General features: G+C 49.4%; 1 protein-coding gene across 1 annotated transcript in view; it reads right to left on the bottom strand.

The window, feature by feature from the left end:
- Positions 1 to 4,549, bottom strand: part of LOC126581314 (protein Wnt-1-like) — a 23,456-nt gene extending 18,907 nt beyond the window's left edge. Inside the window, exon 1 of the mRNA XM_050244881.1 lies at positions 3,560 to 4,549. The gene's annotated coding sequence lies outside the window, so the exon portion shown is untranslated. The remainder of the gene's footprint in view (positions 1 to 3,559) is intronic.
- Between the last annotated feature and the right edge of the window lie 1,878 nt (positions 4,550 to 6,427).

Here is a 6,427-nt window from a genome sequence, read left to right as displayed (position 1 = left end):
ATCAGTTGCATCGGTTTGCGATGACGAACCCATGTGGCAGACCGGGACAGCGGACCGGGGCCGTTATCCACTTTGTTACCTTCATTAGCAGCCAGTCAGCCGGGCACATATCCTCCAACTCTCGGTGCTGTTCAATTTGTTCAGCTCCAATGGTTGGTAGCATCAGTTCCCGAGGACCGATGCTTACCATCCATTTTCTTCCTCTCTCTCTCTCTGCCTTTCTGTTTCCGACACAGACCACATTCACACTCATCTCTCGGTCTCGGTGCCAAAAGATAAAATCGGACGTTTGTCCCAAGACGAAGAAGCACAAGAAGGTGGTATTTGGGACCGCGGCTCGGTTACTGCCGGGAAGCAAGCCTCCTAACCTCATCCCACTCTCCCCAGGAGCACGCCACACCACGATTGCGTCGTAAAATGTTGCTTTGTGGCTTAATTTACTGTAAATAAATGTGGTAATTAATATTTTTACAGCATAAAACTCCCTCTTTCGGCGATGCTGCCGTTGCTGCTCATGTGTAAGGTAATTTGCGTCGAGCACCGGCTGCACTGGCCCTTGGTGCTGGAGCTAGGGCTGTAGAAACGTTCGTTGAATGGCGTTGAAACTACCAAACCTTCCCCTTCGGTCCTCTCCGAGGCGACCGTAGCGATCTGCGATCTTTTATGCTCGCTGAGCAACTGAGTATCGATGAAGCGTGAGCATTACGGGCCAGTTGGTGGTTTGGTGTGAGCCGCCGGTGAGTTTCGGGATTTATGGTAATTAAATACATGCAGTGATGCATGAGAAATTGCCCCAAACCCCCTAGCGCACCGTGACTGCTGATGATGCTGCCCTCAGGCAAGTCCGTTCGGTTGCGACTCGACTTCCCGGGTGTGTGGTATGAGCAGTCGGAATGGAAAATCAGTTCATCTGAAACCGCATTCCACGCCACGGTGCCGATGCTGTGAAATACATTATTCTCGGTTGATGCTGATATGAGTCCCCCGGTTCGTAAGGGTAAGTTGGGCTGCTACGGTTATTGTAGCGAGTTTTTACGAGCCTTGGTATCGTTAAGACTCATCCCAGGGATTTATTCCGTATCCCGAATACGAATCACCTGCGCTTGTCGTCCTGCGGGACTGCGGCCGAGGTCGATCCCAACGTTTATGAGTCAGTGTCCGTTTTCCCACCGAGCGGAAGGGACGAACTGACGGACTGGAGGGCGAGGGTGGGGAGGGGGAAACGTAATAAAAGGCGGAGTTTTCTTTAATCAACTCGAGCCCAATTTAATGTGTTCTCACTCTATCTTGGACGGCGTGTTGGTTTGCGGAAGGGAAGCGTAAACCTTCGTTTCACCTTTTCCGCTTTTGGGTTTCGTTGTTTTTTTTTTTTTGTTGTTGTTTTGAGCCCATCCATCGCTAGCTAAATGGAGGGCAAAGGTAATGTTTCCTCGTTCCACGTTCACGCGTACAATCGCGCATTTCCGTGCGTGAATGGTGCAAGCTGGTGCAGCATTGTTGGGCGTCTTTAATTTTTTTGGATATAATCCTGGAGAAGGAGCCAAAACACGCAGTTCGTGCGAGGAATCATTCTTTTCATTCATCTTCGGGGGAAGTATAGTGAATTTTACCTTGTCTCTTAATACTATCGTTATGAATATATTTTCCTACGCAATTTTCTTTATATCGAAAGGATATTTAAACCTATCATTTTGTGATAGCAACAATAGAGAAATCAGAATAATGGAATTTAATTCAATAACAGACAGCAGCTGTGAGTAGGATAAAGTATTGAATAGCTGGACTGCTTCAAATAAAAGAAATGCATCTTATACAGCTAGCATAAGCAAATCAACGAATCAAACCGAAAAGAACGCCTTTCAGCCGTAGACTATTTTTTAGTACTTAGTACCAATGAAAAATGTTCGATTTTTAATGTAAGATTGTTGAGATAATTTGCAGTAGCAGAAGTTCTTCAGTGTTTAAAACTGATTAATATTGTTCAACTTGAGCAATCTGGATTAGAATTTTATTTTTTTTTTATAATTGATCCCTTTTCGCAGATAATTTTGCTGTAAGAAGGGTTTCTACCAATAGAAAAATCAAACATAAAACCTGCAGCAATTTAAAGTCAAGCGATAGATTGTGCTAATTGGCAATCATCGATAGAATAGGATCCTTTGAAACCACTATTGAATAAAAAAACAGTACACCTAATTTTGCTAATAGTCGTACACCAACTAATGATTGAAACGCACTCTGCGAAGGATGAATTCATAGAGACAGAGGGCTGCAATTTCATTATCACATCGAAGATCAATCGAACAGGACATCGATCAACGGCACCAAACACTACAACTCGATGTTCCGTCGGCAAAAAGAAGCAACAGAATAGCAACCTAGCACCGAGTAGACGGTATCACCCAGCAACCGGAACGTCAAACTAGATTGTGAATGAATATCGAAGACAACCCGAGACGCTTGGCCTGCTTGTCGACGCCATCGAGCGAGATTCTCACGGCGGTCTTCAAGGAACCTCTTCTTAACCGCGCGCCCTGCGGGCTCCATATTACATGACCATCGTCCGGCCATGTGTCATTCGCCAAGACAAGTTTGTTGCTAATTTTATTGAGCGATTCAACCGTACCTTCGACACCACTTTCCGACCACCGTTAACTGCGGCTTAACCTGCGCCGCCTGGTCACAACGGCAACGGTGACGATGCAATCGCTCAATGTAACCACGAACGGGGTCACCACCCGGACGCTGACCGCCGAAACCGAAACTAATTAAATAGATGTTGCGCTTGGCAAACGTACGTACGCTGCACACGGAACCAGCCACAACCCATCCGGGGCTGTTGGATAAACCGGAGGATAACCCGGGAATGGCCGCATCTGTGGCCGCGATGCCATTAGACGCCGAGAAGGAATCGACCGGAGCAGAAAGTGGGAGACGCGAGAGATAAACAACAACAACAACAAAAAAGACCTCTTTCGACACGAAACGTACATTACGGCGGGCCGGGGGAATAATGTCCAAGTAAATAATTGTCCAGCTTTTTAGGAGGGGGGGCGTCTCAGTTGAGCTGAGGGAGCAGTAGAAGAGGAGGGGTTTCCCGACGCTGACACACGACACTTTCCAGCCGCGAAGAGACTGGAACGGGGTCAGTTTCCGGGGTACGGACACATAAACGGGCAGACCCAAGGATCAATCGGTCGAAGCATTAACCACCCTTTCCCGAATCAGAGGCCAGGTGTGTGCCCGTCGGGTGTCATTCGTTTGCTGTGGAGGTAATGCCGTCGGAATTTGCCCTTGCCTATTGCGCTGCGATGGAAATCCATGGGAAAACAAGCTGCCGAGCGATGAGCGTGGCCACCATCCAATCGCATCTAAAGTACACTTCAACCCTTCAGCACAACAACTCACAAAAAGGTTCAAGGTACACGCCACAGCCACGATCTCTCGACGAATGGGTGACGCGAGAAGGTAGCGGCGAACGGGGAACCGAGGGTAGCGAGCGAGTATCGTAACGGAGAAAATTTAAATGCCATTAATTAACACGAAACTCCTTGCTTACCCCGGGATACCGAGATGAAGTCTGCTTGTCGTCGTCGTCGTCGTCGTCGTCTTGGACGGTTGGTTGGTTGGTCTGTTCGACGGGAGCAACGGCAGGAGTGACTTGATCTATGGACACGTCGCGGACGACGAGAATTTCTCTCTCTCTCACGGGCAACGAGCCGCTTGCTCGGATCGTTTCCTTCCGTCCTCGAACCAGCACGCCAGCTTCGTCGTCTTCGATCGACCTTTTCGTTATCTTTGTCGTGTTTCAGTGCAGTGGCCACTGGATCACCGCACGGTACCACACGGATTGCAGAGCTAATGCACCACCACCATACAACACCTTCTCCAACTTTACCGTAAGTCGAATCTCGGCCACTTCAGGACACTTCTGGCACACGGCAACCAACCAGTCACTATGGCGCACACGATGGACACTCTGGCGCTTTCCCGGTGGCGTAGCAGCCGCAAGACGGACGATAATTTGAGGAAAATCGGTAATCGGAAATCGGAAATCGGAAATCGTAAATCTGTTGTAAACACTTGCACTACTGACACACACGCTCCGTAGAGCCGTGATCCTCCGATGATCCGATCTGGTGCGCTGTTCTCGTCAGCGACCGAGCGAGAAGACTTCGAGAATTGTACTTCGAGCACCGTAGCCCGATATCTGGTTCTCTTCACACCCTTCGCACACAAGCACGAGCACGCACAAACGGCCGGTCGACTGACAGTGACGATGATGGGTAATGGAGCTGGGATGACGCCAGGAATGGAATAAGGGCCGAGGATCACCGGACCAGGGGGCGAACCAGGGGTCTGTCACTTCGTATCACCACCACCACCACCACCACCAGTGCACAGGCAGGATGATGCAGATGATGATGCTGATGGCTAGTTGTCAGCTAGTAAAAATTAACACTGATGAGTATGGAAGGTGTCTTAATCACTGCTAACCACCACTAGCACGACGATGCGCTCCACACAAGATCGTTGGCAGCCACGGTGCGCTGCGCTGCGCTGGGAAACCGAGATAATGTTACGATAATTGTGTTAATTAATCACCGGAGGGACCGGGTCGGCTCGGTCTAGGGGCCCCTAGTGTCCGTGGGTCTGGGTCCGGCGCTTCCCAGGCTGAATCGTATCAATTCTCATTAGAGCACCACACCATTGGAGCCGTGTCAGTCCGAACACGATACATGAATTGCCGTGCGGGCCTATGGCCGAGGCGCATACCTATTATCCTTGCCCGATAACGGTTATTACTTAATCTGTCTTGTCGGAGGCGTCGAAGCGATCCACGGGTTTGATTGGAAGGGGGAACCGAGGGGGTTAAAAGCGAACGATTGGCGTTAAAAGTAATGTGGACGAGGGCACCAATCACGAGCACCTCACAGAGTGTTCGATGAAGCCATCACGAGGGGATCAACACGTTTATTAAACGGCATCGATTGGAAAAGATGGATCAGATTAACTTCTGCATCGATCACTATCAAGGGGATTGTAGTTGGAGAATTGGATTTTTGGATTGAATGATCGAACGGCGATCTAAATCATGGAAAATTATCAGAACATCAGTTTAGTTGAGGTTCTTTGCTACAAGAAATACAATTGATCTTGTGCAGAATAGGCGCAAACATTGTATCGCCTCATGGATAGCTGGACCTTGGCGATATTTCAGTACTTGGAGCACATTCGAGGCATTCTATAGCTCTTTGCTTTTTACAATTTAGGTAGGCTCTGACTTATTGCAACTGCCAGCAACAGATAATGGCGTAGGCACCAAAGTGACAGGACAATGTGCTTTGAAACTGCAAATCAAAACGACAGAACCGCTGGAACAACTCCCCTGGACATGGAGCAAACTGTGCATGCCGTCGGCTCAACAACAAGCCAAAAGCTGGAGGTCTCGGATACGCTAATCAACTCCGCGCAAAACATTGTCATTGGCGAGATCATTTATTTTCAAATGAAAAGTTCACCAAGCAGCGACCACGCGGTTATATCACGCTCTACAGTAATTTACTAGAACGTACCGCCAACTATGCCAAGCCACCTTGCCGCGTGTGTTCGCACCAAATATGAAACCGAATCTGAAAAGCCCATTAACGGGCTTTACCTTGCCGCTAAGGTGGCAGCTACGGCGGGCCAAGGGGAAAGGCCAAAAGGTGTTGCACCGTTTTGCAGCGCCGTGGCCGTGGCCAAACTCACATAACGATCTGGCCAGCGCGCGAGCGTACCGCTACACCACGCGCCATTTTTTGACGAGCTGCAACACTGCATCACGATGAATCCACGCGACATCAACGCGTGGCTCAGCGATGATGATAGGCGACGTAGAGAGCGAGCGAGCGAGATGTGGGAGGAATCATCTCGGCCGGACCAAACCAAAGGCCCACGCCCTCCCCACAGGCTGGGGTGCCAGGTGCCAGGGTACACAATCAACCGATACTCGGCGCACATGCCGGCTAATAACAGAGCGGGACCTCCCGTTTTAAACAGACACTTTTACACTCGACGATCGCGACCGGTGCTCCGTTTGCGATCTTTTTTTTCTTTTTTTTGGTTCTTCCTTTTCCATTCCCTTTTCGCAAAGTATCAGCTGGAACGTCGCCCTGGTGCTGGTGGCGGTGGTTGTTGTTGTTGAAACAGGGAGAAAAAAAAAGCCTCAAAAAGGTGATCTGCGAGGGGCACACCGGTGTGGATCATAAAACAGAAACCGAACGGCGGGACTGAACTTCCAAAGAAGGGGCCATTCTTGATTACTTTCCAGCCTCAAACTTGGGGCACCTCGTTACAACTCAATTTCAGTCCCTGGACGATGCCCTCAGGGGACGTGCGCTCGGACACTACCAACGTACAAGCGGTCAACACTAAATGGCGGAAT

Source organism: Anopheles aquasalis, chromosome 2 (genome assembly GCF_943734665.1).
Source record: "Anopheles aquasalis chromosome 2, idAnoAquaMG_Q_19, whole genome shotgun sequence".
Lineage (NCBI taxonomy): Eukaryota > Metazoa > Arthropoda > Insecta > Diptera > Culicidae > Anopheles > Anopheles aquasalis.
Note: the sequence above shows the minus strand (reverse complement) of the source record. Positions and strands in the feature narration are given on the sequence as shown.